At 37.4% G+C, this 26,151-nt stretch overlaps 1 long non-coding RNA gene across 1 annotated transcript; it reads right to left on the reverse strand.

Annotated features, from left to right (window-relative positions):
* Window positions 1–3,216: 3,216 nt before the first annotated feature.
* On the reverse strand, window positions 3,217–12,522 carry LOC118982397 (uncharacterized). The gene is made up of 3 exons (XR_005065532.1): window positions 12,512–12,522; window positions 5,603–5,606; window positions 3,217–3,401 (listed from the first exon to the last, which is right to left on the reverse strand). It is a non-coding gene; the product is annotated as an uncharacterized LOC118982397 (long non-coding RNA).
* Window positions 12,523–26,151: the final 13,629 nt, after the last annotated feature.

Raw genomic sequence — 26,151 nt, forward strand, 5'->3', positions numbered from 1 at the left:
GGGCTTCCGTTGCTGTGAGAAGGATTTCCCTATTTACTGACTGTGAGCCTTATGACCAACCTACAGTCTCAAGGGAGTGAGCAAAGCAAGAACCACCTACCACATGATATTCTCTCTTACATTCAATTTCTTCACTTAATGCCCTCCACGAGGTCAGGGATCTCTGAATTTATTGCTTCTTTCTTGAGTTCTCAAGAAATTAAAACTCCCTCCTCCTGCTTGGGGCAGAGGATGGGTGTGGAAATGGGGCATATTTGCCTGACAGAAGAATGTGAGAGAGAGAGAGAGAGAGAGGTCCCCCATACACGCAAGCTTCCAACCAAACCCTTTTTCAACCTCATGCTTCAACCCTTCTTTCTTCAGTATCTAACTGATAGTCTAGAACCTCAAAGATCTTCTTTGGATAAAGTGGTTTTTCATCTCTAAGGCTCTTTCAAATATGGCTTCCTGACCAATCCGCAACTCAGTTTGCCTTCTGTCTTTCCAGATGTGTTGGGATGTCTTGTCTGATAATATCTTATCTCCCATTCTCTTTATTCTTTTGGATATATACATATATAATGTATTTTATCCCTTTATTCTCCTTTAATTAATGTCTTGTGAGTGAGAGGAGGCATATGTGTATGCTTGATCTGCCCTAAGTGGACTCGATGTGGATAATAAAATCGATGGGAAAAAAACTGGCATGTACCCTTGGAATCTGGGAGTCAGGACAGGTGGAACTACGGCATCAGATGCCACACCGCACTCCAGGGGGTGAGTGGAGCACCTATGGTTTAACCCAATAACACCTTTTGGAAGGCCCAGGCTTAAGAAGATAATTCAAGAAACTTAAAACCCCCTTCCGTTTGAAAGTGTTTACAGCTCTGTAAAGTATAATAGAGTAGCTTGAAAATACTATAATGAAAACTATAGTATTTTTGAACTATTTTTGAACATTTTGAATTATGTTCAAAATGTTCAGGGATAGGTAAGTAGTGGACTGTGGTGTATTAATGAGAAAAAAAGGGTTGGGGAGGGATTGACGGGAAGGGATCACGAGAGAACTTTCTGGCGCGATGGCGATATTCTGTGTTTTGTTTGCAGTGGTGATTACATGACAGCATCCATGTGTTAAAACTCATTTAACAGTAAATTCAAAATGTGTGCCATTGATTTACATAAACTACACCTCACTAAAGTTGATTTAATAATAAACCTTTTATGGGCGTCCATGACTTTAGGCTGGAGCATGGACTGGTGGTGCATATGCTCTGCAAACTCTCCTCCCGCCGCTTTTCTGCTTGTCTTCCTGCGCTCCAGCCGGACCTGCCCTGAGGAGCCGCCCATCGTCTCCCATCAGGCCACGCCTTCCCTCTGCACGCGGACGAGTCCTCGTCTGCATTCAGACTGCCTGTTTTAAAATGGTTCACATCTTCTCTTTCCCTTTTTCAGAAAGCCTTCCCTAACCACCAAACACTGAATGATTATTGCCTCTTCCACTCTTTTTGTTTATTTTTTTGTCTACATGCTAGTTATTTGGCATTTCAGAATGTACTGTTTTGGGATATCTCTTTTATTGTCTTTCAGTATTCTAAGTTCTGTATTGATATTTCACTTTTCATATGTGCATGTCTTATTGTCCTGAAAAAGATGAATTTTCTAGAGGGTTAGGAGTATGCATAATACATTGTACAGCTTTCCTAGTGTGTAGCATAATCCCATACACATAGTTGGCAGTCAGTAAGTATTTGCTGAATGGATGATAAGATAATAAATCATGTAGACAGTTAAAAAGGAGAAACAAGGGATTTTGAGGGTAGAGAGAGAAGGATTTGATTTACCAGTAAGAATTGGTAGTCTAGAATCATACAAAGAATATATTCAATTAACAGAAGGACCAAGTCATTTATAACTTACATTTTGTAAAGGGTATATGTCATAGTGAAATCAACATAATTTATCCACAGGACCTGTGGGACTGCTAAGAATAGTCTGTAATTAGGACATGGCAACTGTAAACTCCACTGATCCCTGAATTTATTCCCATGGATTTATTGGTAGGAGTTCTGACGTGGTCCCAGGAGGCAGTATCTTGAGCTAAATATGACATTCCTCTTGTCATTGTCTCTTCTTGCTTCAGTGTCGTCAGGATAACAAGCACTTCTGCATTCTAGGTAGAATGTACGTGCTGCAAACAGTAGAAATGAACTCAGCCGTAACATACACTGCACATTTATTATGCACACCTTGTTAGAGTCTGATTTCTGGTCTACCATTTCTCCCCAAGAAATATAGACTTACAGTGTGGAAAACACACACACACATACACACACATGTATATTTTCTAGATATAGACATACTTATTTATATGTCTCTATAAAATTATATATAAATATATATTTATATTTATAACATTTTAAAGGCTATCTATATAAAATAGGGCACCAAATGAACTCATCCATATGATCTTTCTTCTACTTACTCATTAGATGAATTTATTTATGATAAGTAAGTCTTTATGGTGCAGTATTTAGTTTATCACAGAGAGAAAGAGCACGTGCCTGGAAATTGGACACCACACATACCCACTCAACTTGGGGTAATGAGGGCTGTTTTCCTCGATTTACTTTGCTGCCTGACAGACAAGCAGGCTGTTCATTTTATTGTTGTTGCCCACACCCATCAGCCCTCCCTCCAATTTGATGACTACCACAGTAATATATGTAGGAAATGTCTTCAGGGACTATAATTATTCATCTTTCAGAGGGAACAATATCTGTAATGGATGAGTACTGTAGATAAGAAAGCAATTTATAGGTTTATTTCCTAAGCAAAAGACTAATTTGTCTTTATTGGTAATAGAGCATTTAATAAATGACTTGTGAGCATCAAAAAAGATTGTGTAAATATATGTGTGACTCAGGCACCTAAACACTGTAGTGATATTGCCACATAGAAAACAAAAGTGGATCAGACCACACAGTGTGTTGGAAAATCTAGAGGCCTGTCGTGAAACCTCAGCTTGGTGGCCTGAGTTATGAATTACTCTTAAATTAATATCACTGCTATTGGGAGCACCTGATTTCATAACATTTTTGAGCCCAGTGGTAGGTCAAGGCACTCGGCTATCAGAGATGAGGGCTCGAAATGTCCCTTGGGGCACATGTCTTGGTTCCCACTGAATCTCAAGTTGTACCTGTAATACAGGGTCCGGCACAAATAACGCCTCTTTTTATTACAAAATTTTTCATCACAAAATCATAAGCATGAGTTCTGTAACCTAACAAGACCACATTCAAGCACACTATATGACATTTTAGGTGAAATGTTCAGATTAAAACTATAAATTACTACATCCATATTATTACCCTACCAACCACACTCAAGCAGATGTAACTTCTGCTGGACCCTTTATGTTGCTTTGCAGTGTTCTTGTTTATTTTCACTAAGAGAGCTTGTTTATTCACTGATGCATTTAAATGTTAGTTATGCCAAGTAATAAAATCGTTCTGCTCACATGTGTTCTGATTTGTCTCAGTCAAGGCTTTTTAGAATCCAAAGAAAACAAACTCACCCAAGTTAGCCAGGCTAGCCCAAGTAGGTTGGGATCTTCAGTAGGAATGCCAGGTTATTTCATAGCTATGTACAGATTTCAAGACTGCAGTGAAGAACTTATGTTTCCCCAATATCTCAGGGCCATACACTCTTTCTTATACAAGTTCCCTCTGCTTTTCTCTCATCTATCTATTCTTGCTCTTTTGGTTAGTTTCTTCTCTTATTCATCTTGCCCAGGACCCAATAAGGCCATAGCTCCAACTCTGTTTCATGACCTCTGCCTCACTTCAGTCTCTATTGCTAAGTTCAAACTCTCTCTTGCGAATCTGATTGGCTTGCCTTCTCCTTGGAGATGTCACCTTTGGAACGCTCTTTCTAAGGCCCATCGATAGAACAGGTTTTCTAGAAAGGGCCCTAAGAAGCACAGGCCATGATACATGACAATTCATGAGCTTCCCATTATGTTTCAACTTCACTCTGTTGTCTTAGGAGTGATTATATCACAGCCTGTACTCTTGAATAATTACACCCAGTTTCCATTTGAGTTACAGTTTTTGGGTCCTGCAGGAACTATAACATTGAAACAGTTTCTGGTTCAGGGGCTATCAATCTAAATGTTCTCTGCTTCAAAACATCGGTATCTGAGTTCTTCTGGGAGCCAAATATTTTAACTGTCAATGACTGTGTAGGAGAGTGAAGAGGGCAGGGCTCAGATCTGGCAAATCTACCAGAAACCAGGGCTCTAGCTCCCCTAATGAAAATTTAGGTAAGGCCTCTGGTTCAAATGATGGGTGACCAAGTTAGTTTCTATTGCTTTCAGCAAATGCACACCAAGTATAGTTGAACCTGTGGGTCTGGATGGGAGAATATAGGTTAGACACTAAGACTAGAAACTGTTCCCTGAAGAGCCTGCTAAGGAGATACGAGAGGCCACTGTGCGATGGTAAAATCATTAAGACTTAGTTCCCAGTGAACATGGTTCTGTTATGCTACACTGGAGCTCATGTAAAAAGAGCTTGAGATCCTTGAGGGCATTAAAGATACACCATTGTCTGTGGATTCCAGGATCTACCATAGAACCTGGCACAAAGTGCTCAAATGGATGGGTGAATTGTGTAAGGAACCCTCTTTGCTGACATCAGGATGGGCATCTTCAAGAAGCTTGCTTTTCTTTTTATAACTTTCTCTGTGTGTATTGAGCTGATTAATCATCCCATTAAAATGTAAATGTATTTTCTAATCTTAGGCAATTTCAGGAAGTGCTTTTTTCATTGTTAGCTTTCAAAGGAACTGCTTTTATTTTACATCTTCTAGTTATAGTGTTTTATTATGAGTTAAAGCAATGTATCTCCCCCCACCCAAGTTTTTAATCCTTTTTATTGATGGGTAATTGAAAGAACACCTTTTACCAGATTGGCCACATACCAATAGTAGACATGGTTATTTCTTTCAACAAAAGAAATTACATTTGAAAGAGCATGCTGGAGAATATCACTACCCTACTTATCCCTTTATTAAATTTATTTTTAATTAAATTTAATGGAGTTACATTGGTCAATAAATTTCTGTAAGTTTCAAGTATAAAATCCTACCAAGAATCATCTGAACACTGCACTGTGTGTTCACCATTCAAAGTCTGGTCTCCTTCTATCACCATTTATCCCTCATTTACCCTCTTCCACCTGCCCCCATCCTCCCTTCCCTCTGGGAACCCGCCATACTGTTGTCTGTGTCCATGAGGTTTTTTTTTTATTTTGGCTTAATCCCTGGAACTGTTTCACTCATTCCCCAGCCTCTGTCCCCTCTGAGAACTGTCTGTCTCTTCTCTGTATCTATGAGTCCGTTTCTATTTTGTTTGTTTATTTCGTTCATTAAGTTCCACGTATAAGTGAAATCATACGCTATTTATTCTTCTCTGCCTGGCTTGTTTCACTTAGCATAATGCTCTCTAGGCCCATCCATACTGTTGCTAATGGTAAAATTTTCCTCTTTTTTTAATGCTCCTCTGATTGGGTGTTTTCAGCTACTTTGTCTTCCAAATCTGTGATTTGATCCTTAAAGTAACACATCTTCTTAAGTGTTTAAGACCTACAGCATTTGGAAACCATGCCATGCCATGTTTGCCTACTTAAACCTTTAATACCATTTACTCCCATAAGTCATTGGATCACTTTTTTCCAGCTCCTTCTGACCAAAAAGCATGTGTCTGCACCGGGATATCCAGAGCAAAGCACTGGCCTACTGAAGCCCCAGTGCAGACCCTGCCCTCCAATCCAAAAACGCCGTGTTTTATACACATGTGCCTTAAAAAACCTTACTTGCCATTTTTCTTTTTACAGGATAAAACATATTTAAAACATAAGTAGAAATAGAATAACCAATGAGTTATTCACAGTGAAGGTTTTTAAACCCTTTTTATATGCCCATAAGATTGTGTTTAAAATATTGTTATTTTAAACAAAAACAATATATCTTTAAAAAAATTTGTAAAAGATTTTATTTATTTTATTTTTAGACAGAGGGGAAGGGAGGAAGAAGGGGAGAGAAACATCAGTGTGTGGTTGCCTCTTGCACACCCGCTACTGGGGACCTGCCCTGCAACCCAGGCATGTGCCCTGACTGGGAATCGAACCTGCAACATTTTGGTTCACAGGCCAGTGCTCAATCCACTGAGCTATACCAGGCAGGGCACGGTATAGTATTTCTTTATGGCTATTCCCAGTACTAACAGTCTTAGTAAAACTTCTAGTAGCAATAAACTTGCTGAACTTAGTGAGCAGCGTGTTCCTACAAGCATATGAATCTGTGACAATTGACTACATGGTTTGCCTTAATTGTATTCTCATCATTTGTCACATTTTTCCATATTAAAAAGCATGAATTAAGAAGTTCCTTGACAGCCTTCTGACTCCCTGGGTTTGGAAAATAATACAGATATTAGAAAAAGAGGAGAGACTTCTGTTAGCAATGATGCAGGCAGATGAGATCTCCTGAACAGCCAGCCCTCTTGACAGAAACAAGCTAAATATTAAATACTGTTTTAAAAAACTTTTAAAATTTATTGTTAAACTGGCATGAAAGTAGGGCTTTACAAAGGTGAGAACTGAAGTTAGTGCAACACCTTGGCTGCATGGGAGCACCCAGGCTGACTTCTGTGCTGAGACCCTGTGCTTCAGTTTCGGCAGAGGCATGAACTCAGGGAATGAGACTACAGCCTGGGAAGTCTTCAGAGATGCCCTCCAAATAAACCAGGACTTTGAAAGTCCATATTCTTAGTGCAATGGAAATGAGAAACACAGCCCACCATATAAAAAGGGGCAGCATTGATGATTTGCCTGACTTAAATTTGGTGTTGAGAATGAGGAAAACAACGTTTAGTGTCTGCCCTGGTACTTCATAACCACAAAGCAGCCCCCATCTGGGCTTGAAAGCGAGAGAGAAGTAAGAAGGGAGGAGAACAGAAGATAGAGATACAGTGGGAAAAAGGATAAAATTGTAAAAGTAAATGAAAACATAGGCATATATTGTAGAATTGCCTGCAGCCAATATCTTTCTAGTAAAATACCTCTTGTTTTTAATAACTGAATATCATAGAACTTGTGTATCTCTGAATATGTTTTGTCTCAGCTATTGGTTACATAGAAGCAGTGTCTAATTTCATTCCATAGTCAGTGCATTTTTAACAAAATGATGTCCTGGAAAGGTATCAGGTTACATTGCAAATACAGTGGATAAATCATCAGAATCACATGCAGAGTCTTTGAAGAGCCCGCAGAGCCCCATGAAAGGGATGCTGGCCCTCAGCAGAGCGCTCGGTGGGAACCACTCTGTGGCTGTGTGCTTACACTGCACACGTTTCCTTTCTCATCTTTCGCTCTCATTTTTGACTTGTGATGAGTGAGTTATACACACACACACACACACACACACACACACACACACACACAATCCAAGAAAGCATTGAAGAAAAGTAAGGTGAGAGGAGAAAACAAATGGGAATTTAAACAAGTTTCTCCATCTTAAATGTTAGTCACCTTCTTTAAAAATGAGTCATGGCTTTCTTGCTTAGGAGCTTCTTCGGCAGTGCCGAATGACGGAGTTTCTGTCAGCGCCTGAGTTGGATAGTCTGCGTGAAATTACTATTCCTATCTCACTCCTCTACTCCAGCACCTTCAACAAGCAGCAACAGTTGTGCCTCCATCCTGTGCACTTGCAGTTTTCTCCTCCCTTGGTGAGTTACAGTTCATTGCAGGTAATTGGCTTGTTTTTACTGGATTTTTTTTACTAATTTCTTTCTAACAAATATATTTACTGCTGCCATTTGTTTCGCCATATTGCAAATATATTGTTCAGGGTATGCACTCAGACTTTTATGTTTGGTAATCATAAAATAATGTTTCAAGCATTTTATATCCCAGTATGATAGTTTATTTTTATTTAAGTATTCTACTTAAGAGAACTGGTTGAGAGGTAGGGTTAACATATGATGTATTATATATATTCTCATTTAAAATAACAGAAATTAGACTCTCAGTATTTTCATGCAAAACATCTGATGTTTTAGGAATGGATTATTAACATTAGCAGGTATGATAATATTTTTCTGTCAACTTGACTGGGCCATGGGGTGCCCAGATTTTGGCTAAATATTATTTCTGAGTATTTCTGCATAAAATCAGCATTTGAGTTGGTAAAGCAGATTGCTCTCTTCTATGTGGGTGACCATCATCCAATGAAGTAAAGGTCTGAATAGAGTAAGAAGTCAGAGGGTAGTAGAATTGCCTTTCTGTCTGCCTGAGCTGGGACGTTGGTCTTCTGCCACTGGACTGAGACTTACCTGGTTCTAAGGCCCTCAGAATTGGAGGTACACCATCCACTTTTCTGAGTCTCCAACTTGCATATGGCAGATTATGACATTTTTAACCTCCATAATTATGTGAGCCATTTCCTCACAATAAATATCTTTATATATAGTGATTAATAATATGAAAGCTTTATATGTAATATATTTTGTATTAGTAATCACAGTAAATGTAAGTGGATTACACTCTAGAGGTAAAATATGAGGATGACCAAGCTGCATTAAAAAATAATCCAGCCACATACTATTTATAATAGACCGCATACATCAAAATGATATCTAAATTTTTTGACCTAGGGCATAAAAATATATACACTAGACAAATAACCAAAAGAAACCTAGGGCAACTATCTTAATATTAGACATTAGACCATATGGAAATAAGAAATAAAGAGAACCACAACATAATATTAAAATTATTAATTCACTCTATAGTTGTAGGAAATCTAAACCTTGTGAACAAAAAACATAGTTTCAAAATACGTAAACCCAAATTTATGGGTTTACAAACATAGTTACAAAATATGTAAACCCAAATTTTACAAAGAAAATTGGCAAATCTGCTACTTTAGCACTCTCTAAAATACCATAGACTAGGCAGACAAAAATTAATAAGGATACAGAAGATATTAATTGAACAATTAAGATTGGTCTAATCGATATTTAAAGAACAATGAATTTAATGGTTTGGAAATACGCTGTCTACATACTAATGTGTAGCCCACATGAAAACGTTTATAAAAACTGAATTTTTGCTAGAACAGGAGCTAGCCCAACCAATTTGTAATCACTCTCTGACCATAATGCAATTAGGTTGGAAGTAGAAAAGGCTAAAATTATAGGAGGAAATTGGCAAATGTTGGCTATTATGAAGAATGCATGTTCATTGAAATACATCAAAAAGAAAATTAGAAGGTGGGCCAAAAGTTGGGAGAAGATACCTGTAAGTCATGTAACTCAAAGAATTATATAAAGAATTCTTAGAACCCTGGCTGGTGTAGCTCAGTGGATTGAGTGTGGGCCTGCGAACCAGAGGATCGCCGTTCAATTCCAAGTCAGGGCACATGCCTGGGTTGCAGGCCAGTTCCCTGCAGGCCAACTCCCAGCAGGGGACACACAAAAGGCAAGCATACATCGATGTTTCTCTCCCTCTCTCCTTCCCCTCTAAAGATAAATAAATAAATAAAATATTTTTAAAAAAGAATTCTTAGAAATCAAGAAGGAAAAAAATTCAACTCAATACAAAATGGTTCTATCGAAAGAGTCATTCCAGCTGTCCCATAAACCTGTGAAAAGATGCTCAAACTCAGTAATCAGGAAATGTAAATTGAAACCACAGCGAGGCATAATGTCGCACTCACTGCATAGGTGGAAATCTAAAAGTTGAGCAATACAAGTGCCAGCATGTAGGTCAGTTGAACAGGATCCTTTATCCACTGCTGGTGTGAAGCAATATGGGGAGTGTGCATAGATAGAAACAGCATGAAGGAGGGTAAGGGAAGGAGCAGCATGAATGGCAGTTATCCCTGAAGGGAAAGTGAAGGGGGGATGATGATTAGCATTTATTAAACTACACATGTGTGTTTTATACATGTGTTTACAGAGATGCTATATTTCACAATTTAAGAAATATTAATAAAGTTAAATCATGCTATCAGCTGATATCAAAAGTCATTCCAATACTTGGTAGGTATTTTGTTACATTTAACAGAAAGGCGCTATGTTGCTAATGTGTTCATCTATTTTTGTTTGTGTTTTTTCTCACATTTTCCAGTATTGGGGCCTAAGCTTTAGTCAGTTACACTAGCCATACACATTAAATATCGAAACTTTGTGTTGACTATTTTTCACAAACCCAAAGTATCTTGTTTATAGCAAACCTTGTTTAAGACAGAGGGGCCATGAACCTAAGACTATTTAAACTAATGTTCCTAATGTTGAGTAATAGCATGATTTCATATTATTTAACTCTTTCCATTTACTTTAGTCAAGATGTGTTTTTAAGAGACTTTCAGCTTTATTTGGCACAGTTTTCCACATGAACTCACGCTGCTAATTGTTCTAAGGAGTTTTTGGACTTTCTAAATTATTATGAAGTATGTATTTTAGATTTCTTTCAAGATTGTTTACATTTTTTAGAAGCCTTAAGGAAAATAAAGATCAAACCATTTCTGTTTTTCTTGTGATAATCACCAAACTTCTTAAACCCACATCTAAAGAAGCCTTATATTTTGTAAATAAACTGTAGTAATTTATTAACTCAACAACCAAGAGCTTTCTTTATTTGGCTCTAATGAATCACCTCAAATGTCTGTCTGTGCCTACAGACTTCAAGGACCATCTGTCTCTTATTTCTGTTGAGCTTATTCTGTCTGACTTTGTACACTTTTTGGATTGGCTGTACAGAAGCAGGTGCTGAGAGCATGCTTCAGTGGCTACAGTTTTATTCTTGCATGTATCCATGGGATCTCTGAAGGAAGGAAGCATTTCTTCCTTTTCCTTAATCTAATATCTTGAACTCTATTTTGGATTTCATTTTCCCCCTTTTTGATGGAATTTTGCTTCTACAATAATACCTTCCCATGTCAAAACTTCCTTTATCTCTTTCTCTCCTCCACACAAAAAGTTTACCATATTACATTTCTTGAAACAATGAAAACCTCCTGTGATACTAAAGACCCATTCAACTCCAGTTCATTTCATCTTTCCTTTTTTTTTCACTAGCAAACTGAAACTTTTTTTTCACTATGACTTGTAAACTTCATATCCCTCCCTCCCTTTCAATCCTCAGTGCCACAGCTACCTGGCCCATCATTTATCTATATTTCTTTCTCAAACTGTTTCAATCACACTGCCCTTCTTACTGCTCCTCAAGTCCAAGTGTGTTCCTGTTTCAGGCTTTGACATTTGCTCTTCCCTCTGCTCTGATGCTGACGTATTCATAAGACTTTCTTCAGGTGTCTGGTCAGATGGGCCCTAGGTCATTCTATTTTAAAAAAACACAAAATATCAGTAAATGAATGGATCCAAAAACTATGGTACATATACGCAATGGAATTCTATGCAGCAGAAAAAAAGAAGGAGCTCCTACCTTTTGCAACAGCATAGATGGAACTGGAAAGCATTATGCTGAGTGAAATAAGGTGGTGAAAGACAAATACCATATGATCTCATCTTTAACAGGAAACTAAACAACAAAACAAACAAGCAAGCAAAATACAACCAAAGACACTGAAATAGAGAATAGGCGGACAGTGACCAGAGGGGAGAGGGGAGGGAATTTCAGGGGAAAAGGGGAAGGATTTACAGGAACTAGGATAAAGAATACATGGACAACAACTAAGGGGAGCGGAAATGGGAGGGAGGTGGGGAGCACTGAGCGGTGTGGGCTGGGATGGGAGTAAAAGACAGAAAACTGTACTGGAATAACAATTAAATAGAAAATAAATAACAATAAAAAACCCACAAAATAGCAAAATAGTGTCCCTCATCCCAGCTTCCTTAGATTGCTTATTTTTTCCTTAGATTGCTTAGATTGCACTCATTGTAGTGCTAATCTCTATCTGGCATTTATGTATTAGGTTTCTGCAAACACAATGAAGAAGACTTCGTCCCTTTTGTTTCCTGTCAAAATAGTGCCTGGTGCATAGTTGGAGCTCAATAAATCTCTGTGGACTGGATCAATTAATAAATGTTGAAAATGCCCCATCTAAGGTCTACAATGATTTCTCTTTTTTCTTGCTATCCTGTTCATCTCTCTCTTGCATCTCATTCTTCTTACAGCACATTCTTTCTCTCTGCTTCTGTGGTACTACACTCTTTATTTATTGAACCTCTCATCATTTTTCTTCTGCCTTCTTTAAGAGTTCCTTTCAAATTATGGCTTCATGTAAGGTTCAGTTCTGGGCCTTAGATAGTTTTTCTTCTTTTCTCACATTCTCAGAGATTTCTTATATGAACCTTCTGGTGCAACTGATCTCCAGAACTTTTTCACCTTGCAAAACTGAAACTCTATGCTCATTGAACAACTTCTGTTTTCTCCCTTCCTGCAGCCCCTGACAACCACAATTGCATTTTCTGTTTCTGAGAGTTTGACTACTTTACATACCTCACAAATGGAAGCATGCAGTATTTGTCTCTGTGGAACTGGCTTATTGTACTTAGCATAATGTCCTTAAATTTCATATATGTTGTAGCATATGCAAGAGTTCCTTCTTTATTAAGCCTGAATAGTATTACATTTTGTGTGTAGTACATTTTTTTTAATTCCCTCAGCTGCTAATAGACATTTCTATGGCTTTCATCTCTTAATTAGTGAGGACAATGCTGCAATGAAAATGGGTGTGTAAATATCTCTTTGAGACCCTGTTTTCATTTCTTTTGTACATATACCCAGAAGTGGGATTGCTAGATCATATGGTAATTTTTTGAGAAATCCGTAGTCTTTTCTATGCAACTACACTATTTTACACTCCCATCAACAATACCCAGTGTACCACATTTCTCCACATCCTCATCAAACATTAATTTTTTTTTTAAAAGTAGTGGCCACCTTAATGATTGTAAGGTCAACTCTCATTGTGGTTTTCACTTGCATTTCCCTAAAAATTAGTGATGTTGAGCATCTTTTATTATGCTCATTGGCCATTACAGAAACATCTATTCAAGTTCTTTGCCTATTTTTAGATTGAGTTATTTGTTTTGTTGTTGTTAATTATAGGAGGTCTTTGTATATTCTGGATTAACCCCTTATCAAATATATGGTTTGTAAATATTTTTTTCATTCTAAAGTTGCCTTTTACTCTGTTGGGTATTTTTTCTTCCCAGATATTTCTTCTATTTAAGACCTTTCAATACTTCATTTGGCTCCCTGTTTACATTTAAGTTCCTCACTCTCATTGGTACATCTCTTTGTATTTAAGCCTTTGTACTTAAACCTTTCTTCTTTACCTTCTATAGTGTCTATTATAGGATTATGTATTTAGTGGGACTCAGTAGTTGAATTACTGAATTTTTAAAAAAGATTTGTTTATTATTATTTATTTATAGAGGAGAAGAGAAGGAGAGAGGGAGAGAAATATCAATGTATGGTCGCCTCTTGTGTGCGTCCCCAGCCAGGAACTGGCATGCAACCCAGGCATGTGCCCTGACTGAGAATCGAACTGCGATACTTTGGTTCACAGGCCTGTGCTCAGTCCACTGAGCTATACCAGCCAAGGTGCTGAATTACTGAATTTAATGACTTAAAACTATCACATTGTCACTTCCAGTTTTGACTTCTGCTTTTTGAACATCTCAAAGCTGTCTCATTTCTAAAATTTGAGGCCTTACGATAATATTTCTTCCATTGTCTTTTAATCTAAGCAATCATTAAGTTCGATTTCTTCTAGAAAATGGAAATGGGAGGGAGGGGGAGGATGGGGGGTGGAATGGGATGGGAGTAATAGACAGAAAACTGTACTTGAAAAATAATTAAATTTAAAAAAAAGAAAATTGTCTTACACTGAACATTTCTTTTCCACTCGCAGGTGATTGTGAGGCAAACTTAACTAACATAACTCCTCCCGATGGTATCTTCTGATCTGCTCTCAGCTGTGTTTTTGATCAACAAAAAATGTCAGCCTGCTATTATCTTATTGAGGAACTTATGGTTATGTCCAGCCATCTTTGAGAATGAGACTAAAAATTTCCCTTGGTTTTCAATTTGTTGTATAAAGGTGAGAATGCAATTTAAATGCACAATCCCCAAAATGGTCCCTCCACTTTGGCCAAATGATGTCCTTTCGTCTTTGAAATACTTTCTTCATTCCTGCTTTTGTACTTCTACTCCCTCCTGAATTAAATAATTTAAGCCCCATCATTCTCTTAAATTCTAACTCAAGTATGCTATTTAATCTCCCCCGACAACTAACCAACATCATCTTTGACCCAACTTTGAATTTCTTAAGCATCTCTGTATATTTTAACTATTAATAATTTATGTTTTTTAGCAGTGAGACCAACAAAATCACAGTAATTTTTTCTAATTCTGAGTTATAGATTTTGAAAAAGTCAAGACATAGTGATTTTTTTGTTACACTACAGCTGCTTTAAAAAATTCAAAACAATTCACTTTGTAATAACCTTGGGCTAGTTCTCTGTAGACCTAAAACCCCATAGATCTTCAAGCAGGAACTGTGTTTTTGAATGAGTTTTCAAAGTAATTAGCAACCCCCAATAGTCATGACCCAAGTGCAAGTTGAGTGTTGGATTCATAAACAGTGTGCTGGGTGAAGAAGCAAAAATTCATCACAGACACTCATGACTGACTCTGTGATCTTGGGCAGTTCAATTAACTTCTTGATATCCACCTCTCTATTTGCTAATGGGGTGCAAGAGATACTGCTTTTAGGAGCTTTTAGCTCATGATATGTGACACACAATCATGACATTGGGCTAAACAATTTTTCCTTTACCTTTTGTAGAATTTTGTCTGTTTATTTATAGATAATCCATCTTACTTAAAAAAATTTTAAGTCAGTGTTCAAAATATATACTATAAGACTTTAATTTTTAAGTAAATGTAAGTCAAAGTAAATGGACAATAAGTAGTAGGAAAATAAAAAAAGAGTAAGAAAAAAAAGATGATGAAAAATAAGAGTGGGATTAATAGATAGAAAGCACTTTTTGAGATGCAATCCAGTTGGCACAGATGGACTGCAAATCTGACTCTGGGATTTCTCTCAGCCAGCTCAGATAGGAGAGCGTGATCGGTTAAATGATTCATGAAGTCCATACATAAAAACCAACTGCTCAAAAGCAAACTATTCCTAGTAGTAAGATCCGAGGGATATTCCCCGTTCTAAATAATGGCACTAAAATGATTAAGAGAAGCAGGTACAACAGAAGAGACAAAAAATTCTTCTTTTTAGTATAGTTGAGGTTTTTCTTTTAGTATTTCTTTACATTTTTAAAGGTACTTCACTATATTTCTCAACAACAAAAAATTCACAGTAAAGCTATATTGATTAAAAACTTAGGTACGTGAGAATTAAGTTTTAGGAGAAATTTGAAGGGAACAATTAGGGAGTGGCAAAGAAACACATTTAGAAGAAAGAGTGTCAGAGTGCAGAAATGGACAAAGGACAAAGCAAGGGCAAACGAGGAGGTCAGAGCCATCTGGACAGACTGAGTGTGGTGCCAGAGCCCCAAGGTAGCGGAGTCTGAGTTTGATGCAAAAGGTAAGGGAAAGGAGAGTGTAGCTAGGACAAGGTCGAAATATAACTATAACGAACAAAATTGTTTTAACAGCTACCTTTAATAGAATCTCTTCTGTAATTTTATTTCATTTATACTATTTCTAAAAAATGATATGTTTAATCATTTTATGGTTAGTCTGAAAGGACTTCTACACGGTGGTTACAATGAGTTTTGACCATTGGTCCATTATAAAGGAAGCAGTGACAGGAGAAAATGACCAATTGGTGTGAACAGGCAATTCAGAAAAGCAGAAGTTTGTATTTGTGTGCCCAGTATGAGTAAAATATTCTTTAAGTTTTACTAGAAAAAATCAAATTATAAGTTACAAATGCATATTAGAACATCAGTGATATACTAGTGCTGTCCATGAATTAAAATTACACAGCACATTTTATTTAAATAGTAATACTCAGCATTAGCTCTCATATATTAGTGATGGCAGCTGTACATGGACCCAGCCTTTATAGAATAGTTTGGCAATACATGAAAATGTTTAAAAATCAACACCTACTTTAGCAATTTCACTTGAAAAAATATAATCTTAGGAAATAATTTAGAACAATGCCAAAGACATTCAGTGAAGAAAAAATTTTTAAATTTCAACCCTCACTCTAGAATGCTTTTTGTTGATTCGGGAGAGAAGCACAGATGTGAGAGAAAATTTGGAAACATGGGTTGGTTGCCTCCTGTACGCTCTCTGATGGGGGGTGGGAGTCGAACCCCTGACTTAGGTATGTGCCCGTATCAGCTATTAAACCCACAATCTTTTGGTGTTTGAGATGACATTCCAACCAATTGAGTTACCTGTCCAGGACTCACTGCAAAATTTTTAAGTGATTCATTAAAACATAAAGGCTAAAAATATCCAACAATAAAGAATTTGTTTAATAAATTAGGGCTCATCCATAGACTAGGATACTATACATTCACAACAGCTGGAGGTGTCACAGTAGAATTGTCCTAGGAGGGCATTCGTAACATACTGTTTTGTGTTGAAAGCACAATGTGTTACATTAAGATGTACATTAAAGCTATAGCAATCAAGATGGTGTGGTGGTGGTGGTGTAAGTTTACACAAATAGATGGCTGGAATGAAATAGAGAGACTAGAATAAGTGCATATATGTGTGTGTATAATAGACGCACACATAGTCAATTTATTTTCAATAAAAACACAAAGCATTTGAATGGGAAAAACAACCCTTTGAACAAATCATGCTAGAACTAGACACCTACATGAATAAAGAAATAGTCCCAATTTTACATCAAAAAATAAGTTAAAACGCATCGTACACCTAAACAGAGAAGCTAAAACTATAAAGCTTGTAGAAGGAAACATGGAATAAAAGCTTTGCGATTGTGGGAAAGACAAAGATTTCTTAGTTAAGTCATGAAAAACACACTCATAAAACATAAAATTGTTAAACCAGACTTTATCAAAATGTCTTATCATAAAAAATCCACTATTAAGAAAATGAAAAGGTGCAGTACAGACTGAGATTAGATATTTACAATCTATATATCTGATGAGAAACTTGTATCCAGAATATATAAGTAATACCAAGTCAATATTGAAAAAACTCATTTGCATTTTTATTTCTTTCAATATAGTTGTTGTTTTTCTGTTTTAATTTTTGATTTATTGGGTGTTCGGTAGCTTGTTGTATAATCTCTAAACATTTGTGGTTTCTTTTTCCTATATTTGATTTCTAGTATCTTACCATTGTGGTCAGAAAATATGGTTAATGTAACTTTAAATATTTAAAATTTATTGAGGATTGTTTTTTTCCTAGTACAAGACTATCTTGGAAAATTTTGCATGTAAACTAGAGAAAAATGTGTATCCTGTAGTTTTAAATGCAATGCTCTATAAATATCTATCAAGTAAAGCTGGAAAAAACCCCTCAAGTTTTAAAACTGAGAAAAAGACTTGATCAGATCCTTCACCAAAGATTTACAAACGGCCATTAAATGCATAAAAGGTGCTCAGTAGCATTGGGAAAATACAAAAACCAAAATGAGATACCACCATATACCCATCGGATTGCTAAAATTTGAAAACAAGAAGTTAAATGTTGGTGAGTATATGTAGCAACTGAACTCTCATAGTTGCTGGTGAAAATGAAAAATGGTATTATTACTTTGGAAAACTGTTTGGCAATTTTTAAAATAAAATTAAACGTGTGTTGACCCCGTGAGCCAAGGTTTTTACCTAAGACACATGATAGGATATGCCCACCAAAAGACTTGCACAAGAATGTTCATAATGGCTTTATTCTTATTAGCTCCAAACTGGAGATAACGCAATGTCTGTCAACAGGAAAATGAATGAACAATTTGTAGTCTATTCGTACAATGGAATACTAGTCAAAATTAGAAGGCAGGAGCTACTAATACATTTACCAGCATGGATGAATCCAGAGATAATACTGAGTCAAAGAAGCCAGCTAGAAAATAGTTCCTATAGATCAATTCCATTTGTATGAAGGATATGAACTAACAAAACAATTCTATGGTAAAAAAAAATATCAAAAGAGTGGTTCCATTGCATGAAGTGGATAGGGCTTACCTGGAAAAGAGCATGAGAAAACTTTTTAGACTTACAAATATTTTTTGATTGGTAATAGTTACATAAGTGTGTATAGTTGTCACAACCCATCAGATGTGCTCTTAAAATCTGTGCAATTTATTATGGAAGCCAGCTTCTAAGAAGACTGCTAATAATCCCTGCTTTTTGGCATTGCATGATACCTGGGTTGGTCTGTGTGGCCCTTAGAATACAGCAGAAGTGATGTATGTACCCATAACTTCTGAGACTGGATTGTAGAAAGCACTGTGTCTTCCATTTTGGTTTTGCTTTCATGCCTTTTCTCTCTTGGATCACTCGCTCTGCGGAAGCCAGCTGCCATATCTTTAGGATATTCAGGCAGCTTGTGTAGAGAAACTAAAACCCTCAATTCAACAACCAGTGAGTAGCTGGAGCCCAGTGATGACCAGAAAGGGAGCTTGGAAATGGCTGGTCCTGCCTTCACATGGCTGCAGCTTGGATGCCATCTTTACTGCAATGTCATGGTCATGAGAAACCCTGAGCCAGAATCACCCAGCCCAGCCACTTCTAGATTTCTGACCCACAGGAACTGTGTGAGATAGTAAATGTTTGGTGTTTTATTAAGCTGTTAAGTTTTGAGGGTGCTTTTTAATGCAGCAGTAGATAATTAATGTACTTTGTATACAAGTTGTATCTTAACTTTAAAATATTATAAAAATAAAGTAAGTAACATAACATGTGGAGTATTGGTCCATTTCTTTCTAAAGTAATATTATACATCCAAATATTGACAATAGTTTTTGGGTGGTAGGGTTATGGGTGGTTTTTACCTTCTTTTCTATGTTTATTAGTATTTGAAAAAATTCTCATTCAAGGACATGTTCATTGATTTTTTAGAGAGAGGGGATTGGGTGGGGGCGGGGAGAGAAAGAAAGAGAGATCAATTGGTTGCCTCTGCACTTTGAAATACACAGAACATGCTCTAACTAGGAATTGAACCAGTGTACAGGAAGATGCTCCAAACAACTGAGTGACACAGACCAGGGAGCTTATTAGTATTTTATTTCCTTTAAATATTACACTAACAATGTAACTTGTAAAATGAAGTTTTAATACAAGCAAAAGATGGATGGGAGTCCTAGTAAAATCCACCCTCTTCCGGGAAAGGGAACCATGGGTCCGACACCGAGTTTTTGTCTCACTCTTTCATCAGCACATGAAAATCTATTCTTGTCTGATTTTTTTAATAGGAGTTTTACTTTCTTTAAAGAAAAGCTATTCACAAAGCCAAAAGGAAACCAAGAAATATAAAGAGCTGCCCCTTTGTGCTTACTTTTGTACCTAATATTTGAAAGACTGGTGAAAATTGGTGTTATTAGTGCCATTCCCCTCTTCTCTCCCTGTACCAAAGCCATTACTATACTTTACTTGAAAAAATAAACAATTCCACCTGACTTGGTTTTTAAAGTAGTCTACAGCCGCTGGGCCTTTTGCTTCCTCTTCTAAAACATCTTCAACTTCTGTTCACCTAAAAAGCCTGACTTTTACATCAGGAGCCCGAGGAGAGGCAGGATTTAATTTAGGGCCAAAAGTCTGACAGCGGCAGGAATAGTGGTCAAAACCTCTCTGAGTGCAGCATAACGGGAGCTTCGCAGGTGTCCCTGTGACTCTTTTTGCTTCCAGGGAGCTTCTCTATCACATTCTGGACTTTCTGTTCCATGTGATCATCCCCAGACCTGCAGTATTCCCAGTCACACTGGGAAAAACAGCCACACAGCTTGAATTCAGATGGCACACTGTTTGCTCTCATGGGTTTGGGAATAGATTTCTGGCAGAGTGGACACTCCTTCAGTAGGTAGGCATGATCCACCAAGTGCCAAGGATTCAAATGTGTTTGAGTTTTCATGTATTCTCCATGAGTCTCTGTCTTCATATAAAAATATACTCAGGTTTTATTCCTAAAATTGAGTTAAAGAGTTTGTAAGAGTTAGGCAACCAGTGAGAAAGCAGTAAGTTCTTGACCCCAGGTGTGATGCGGTGAAAATAGCATTTGAGGGAGGTTTGTTGATTTGTACAAGAGATACAGCAGAAGAAACACAGAAAGACCAACTGTGAGAGGATGAGTCCCAAGATAGGGGCAGGAGGTGGGTTTGAGGAGGTAAATGCAGGGCATAGAAAGATTGCACAATGTGAAGGTGAAGAAAAGAATGAAAAACGAGTTCGTGTCTGTATACTAGGGAGTGGGGGAATTGTTGACACGGTAAGGAAGCCTTCAATGATTGAGTTGTCTTCAATTGCATCGTGTGTTAGAGGTTCATTTGTTTCCCACTTATTTTGGCTTCTTGTGGGGCCTTTAGCCCATTAGCGCCTTGTTTCACACTAATCATTAGTGGCTGCTATTGCCAAAATGTGACAAAGCCAATTTAGGATTCTGTCTGTTAGTTTCCTCAAGTTCTGTTGGAACACTTACTGGAGCCCCTTTTTTCCTGCTTATTAGTGTGTCATTTTAGAGTGTTGTTTAAGCTGCAGGGTTCCATGTAGTCTTTAGAGTGTGCAAAGATCTATGCTTATGTACAATAAACCGTTTGGTTAGGATTGATTTGTGTGTGTGTGTGTGTGTGTGTGTGTGTGTGTGCGTGCATGTTTAATTAGTTGCTAAACAGTAATGTTATAATGATCCAGAAATGCATTTTAGGATTGGCAGCATGTTTTGTAGTATGAATAAAGATCTCCTCTTCAATCTAAATTTAATATATTGCCTTGTTTCTCTATCAGGTATGAAAAATGAGTTAGATAAGTTGCAATTAAGACTAATTCAGCCATCCATAGGTTTTGTATCTAAGGCCAAATTCAGTGATATCAGAAGTGAAATGTATGTTTGTTTGATACTTGTGGCATTTCATGTTCATGTTCTTACGAGTTATTCTGTGAGTATTCTAGAGAGATCTTACGAGAGTGGAGGAAGGCACAGAGAACTGATGACCAGTTCACTTTGGAGAAAGCCGAAGTGACCTGTGGCCACAAAACTGACACTGCCTTTCGGTGGTAACTTCACCCACTGTTGTCGACAGATCAAAGGTATGGGAATTACAGTTACCAGAGGTAGAAACCACAGGGAATCCTGGCATAGGGTTGCTGTAAAAGAAATTCTCTCCAAGGGGTGATCCGCCAGGGCAAAGCATTCAGAAACGTAGGGTGCATTAGTGAGAAAAGAGGCAGAAGACACTGGGCTGGCCAGCCACTGAAGAGGTTCTCTTTTTACTCAGGGACCTGTGATCTGAAGGCCCAACAGGGGAGTCTCCAAAAAACCCATGACAGTGCTGATGGGAGAGCACCCACTTCACACTCCTGCCAGGCCTGAAGCACACAAGGCCATCCTAATACAGCATCAATCAGAAGGAGCTGCCTTATCCTCTCTTCCCTTCGTGCCTTCCTCCTTACTTTGTACCCCCAACTCACCTCCACTCTCAATTTTGACTCTGATGGAAAAAGTTTAGCAAGCCAGGAAAAAACCCAAAAACTCTAAGAAGAAATGTTATCATCAGATGAATATTGAAGTATGGATTGATATATTGGATTAGACACTTTTTGTATGAATGTGTATGTGTTTTGTTGTTAACTTTTTATTTTGAATTGATTTGGACTCAATGGGAAGGTGCTAAATTAGTACATACAGCCTCTTAAATCCTTCAACCAGCTTCCCCCAGTGGCAATATCTTATGTAACTAATACAATATGAGAAACCAGAAAATTGACATTAGCATAATGCTTTTAACTAGACGACAAACTGTACTTAGTTTTCACTGAGTATTACATGTACTTGTGTATGTGTAGTTCTGTGCAATTTGGTCACAAGTACAAGTTTGTGTAACCAGACTTCTGGCCATGATGAAGGTTTAGGTAGACACACCATGCCTCCTCACACAACCAAAAGAAGGACAACAACAAATTTAAAAACAAAAAACCAACCAGAACTGACATAAAATTGAACTGTACGGAAGTCTGGAAACCAACAAGAAGAAGAAACATTCATCCAGATGGATAGGAGAAGGAGAGAGGACATACAGCCAGGCAGTGGGCAGAGGACAGGGCCAGGCAAGGCTGTGGCTGGTGGAGTGGGTGGTCCCACATTTGCATGCAGATAAGCTGAAAGGAACAACTGGGGAGTGAGATAGACAACACAACCCAGGGTACCAGTGCAGAGAAATAAAAGCTCAAAACCTCTGACTGAAAAAACCTGTGGGCATTGCAGTGTCAGGAGAAACATCCAGCCTCACAGGAGAATAAACTTGCCTCACAGGAGAGTTTTCCTCACAGGAGAGTTTGTTGGAGAGACCCACAGGGTCCTAGAGTGTACACAAACCACCCACCTGGAAATCAGCACCGGAAGGGCCTAAATTGCTTATGGGTAGTGGCAGAGGGGACTGAAAGATGGCAGAGAGCTTAAAAAGAGGCATTGTGCCCTCTTGGATCCCTCCCCCACATACAGGCCACAACCCACAGATGCGGGTTGCCCCATCCTGGTGAACACATAAGGCTTCAACCCTTACAACCTAACAGTTGTGTGGAGACAAAAAAATGGCCCAAATGAAAGAACAGATCAAAGCTCCAGAAAAAATACAACTAAATGATGAAGAGATAGCCAACCTATCAGATGTGTAGTTCAAAACACCAGTAATCAGAATTGATTGAGTGTGGTTGCAAAATGGAGGAAAAAGTGAAGGGTATGAAAAGTGAAATAAAAGAAAATGCACAGGGAACCAACAGTGATGAGAAGAAAAATTGAACTCAAACCAACAGTTTGGACCAGAAGGAAGAAATAAACATTTCTTCAACCAAAATGAAGAAACAAAAATTAAAAAATATGAGGACAGTCTTAGGAACCTCCAGGACAACTTTAAATGTTCCAACATCCAAATCGTAGGGGCACCAGAAGGAGAAGAGGAAGAGTGAGAAATTAAAAACTCCCAAATCTGGCATTGCTTCCCCAATCTGGCAAAGGAAATAGACTTCTAGAAGTCCAGGAAGCCCAGAGAGTCCCAAAGAAGTTGGACCCAAGTAAGCACACACCAAGGCACATCATAATTACATTACCCAAGATGAAAGATAAGGGGACAATCTTGAAAGCAGCAAGATAAAAGAAGACAGTCACCTACAAAGGAGTTCCCATAAGACTATGAGCTGATTTCTCAAAAGAAACCTTGTAGGAAAGAAGGGGCTAGAAAGAAGTATCCCAAGTCATGAAATTCAAAGACTTACATCCAAGGTTACTCTATCCAGGAAAGCTGTCATTTAGAATGGAAGGGCAGATAAAGTGCTTCCCAGATAAGGTAAAGCTGAAGGAGTTCATCATCACCACGCCCTTATTATATGCAATGTTAAAGGGACTTATCTAAGAAAAAGACCAAAATATGAACAGTAAAGTGACAACAAACTCACAACTATCAACGACTAAACTTAAAAAAAAAAAAAAAACAACCGAAGTAAGCAAACCACTAGAACAGGAACAGAATCACAGAAATGGAGATCTCATGGAGGGTTATCAGTGGGGGAGGGGGAGTAGGTGAAAGGGAGAAAAGGTACCCAGAATAAGTATCATAAATGGTAAGTACAAAATAGACAGGGGAAGGTTAAAAGTAGTATAGGAAATATAGAAGCCAAAGAACTTACATGTACAACCCATGGACATGAACTAAAGTGGGGGAAATGTGGGTGGGAGAGGATGTGCAAGGTGGAGGGGAATAAAGGGGGAAGAGTGGGACAACTGTAATAGCATAATCAATAAAATATATTAAAAAAATAAAAGAAAAATGTTTCCCCCCCAAAAAAAGTTTGTACACCAGCAACACAATCAGAATACATAAGAATACATAAGAACTATACTAACATCATAAGAAAAGTCCTGTGTTGCCACACCTTTATAGTCAAACTCAATCCGCACCCCACCTTTGTTCCCTGAAAAATCACTAATCTCTTCTCCATCTCTATAGTTTTGTTTTTGGTATATATTATAAGTTATAATATATACAGAATTATATAGAATACACTACTTTTTGAAATTCCCTTTTTTTCCCCATTGAGCATTAGGAAATTTTCACTATGCCCTTAACATCCATCCAAGTTGTTGGATATATCAATAGTTTGTTCATTTCTATAACTGAGTAGTTTTCTATTATATGACTGTTCCAGTGTTTGTTTAACTATTCACCTGTTGAAAGATATTTGGGTTGTTTCTAGTATTGAGCTATTATAAATAAATATTCACGTATGCTGTAAACATTATGTATAAGTTATTGTACAAACATAAGTTTTTATTTGTCTGGGATAAATGCTCCATGAGTATATCTCTATTTCTATCTCTATCTCTATCTCTATCTCTATCTCTATCTCTGTCTCTGTCTCTATCTATATAAATAATATATATTACATATAATCAAACTGATTTACACCAGCAATGTTTAAGAGATTTAGTTTCTCTGCATCTTTTTCAGAATTTGGCGTTATTATTTTTTAGCTTAGCTATTCTAACAGATGTATAATGATACCTTGTGGTTTCACTGTGCATTTTTCTAATAACTAATAATGTAGGACATCTTTCTGTATACTTCTTTATAATCCATATATCTTTTGTGGTGAAATATCTGTTTATGTCTCTTGACCATTTTCCAATTAGAGTGTTTCTTTTACTGTTGAGTTTCAAGATATCTTTATATATTCCAGATACAAGTTCTTTGTCAAATATGTAGTTTGCAAATATTTTCTTCCAGTCTGTGACCTATGTTTTCATCCCCTTTAAAAGATACTTCATAGAGCAAAATATTTTAATTTTTATGAGGTCCTATTTGTCATTGTTTAGAAACTGTGTTTTTGGATTCATGTTCAATACTCTTAGCTTAGCTCTATGTCTAGAAGGTTTTCCTCTTGGGTTAGAGCACTTTAATCTGGAGACTTTAATCTGCAGTGTCCAACCTTTTGTTATCTCTGGGCCACACTGGAAGAAGAAGAGCATCTTGAACCACACAGTGAATACTCAAACACTAACGAACACTGATGAGCAAAAAAAAGGTCCGTGCACAATTTTCACGATATCCACCACCACAGATACACAAAAAAGTCTTTCCATTATAACCCTATTTATGCAGCAGTCCTTTTGATAATCTTTGAAAATCATCAAGCAGGTCCCAAGTTTGTGATCACTAATACAGAAAATGTACATATCTAAGTAATAAAACTAAGTAATGTTTCTCCCTGACTGGTTGAGCACTGGCCTGCAAACCAAGGGGTTGCTTGTTCAATTCCCAGTCAGGACAGAGGCCCAAGTTGCAGGCCAGGTCCCCAGAAGGGGACATGTGAAAGGCAACCGCACGCTGATGTGTCTCTTCTTCTCTTTCTTCTTCTGTCTCTTCTTCTCCCACCCTTCCCCTCTGTCTAAAAATAAATAAATAAAACTTAAAAAAAAACACCTAAGTAATGTTTTAAGTAAATTTACTATTTTGTGTTGGTCCACATGCAGCCTGCAAAACCTGGGTTGGATACCCCGACTTAAGTATTTTTTAATACAAAAGAAGTTAGCAAAGGAAGAGCATAGGAACAAAATAACCTGAGACAAATAGAAATCAAATAGCAAAGTTGTGTACATAATCCAATGATATCAATGATTAGATAAGTGTGCATGAGCTAAACACCCTACTGAACAGGCAGAGATCGTTAGGCTAGGCAAAAAGGCAAGATCTAACTATATGTTATTTATAAAAGATATGGCTTAGAGCTAAAGACACAAATAGCTTGAAGGTAAAGGGGTAGAGAAAATATACCATAAAACAGAAACTGTAAGAGAGCTGAAGCTGCTATAGTAGTATGAAATGAAATTGACTTCAAGACCAGAATACCATTAAGAGTGGGCTGTTGAAATCTCTAGCTACTATTGTTAAATTGCCTATTTCACCTTTCAGTTCTGTCCATTTTTA

This window comes from Sturnira hondurensis, unplaced genomic scaffold (genome assembly GCF_014824575.4).
Source record: "Sturnira hondurensis isolate 20B ecotype Veracruz unplaced genomic scaffold, ASM1482457v3 Scaffold0025370, whole genome shotgun sequence".
Taxonomy (NCBI): Eukaryota; Metazoa; Chordata; class Mammalia; order Chiroptera; family Phyllostomidae; genus Sturnira; species Sturnira hondurensis.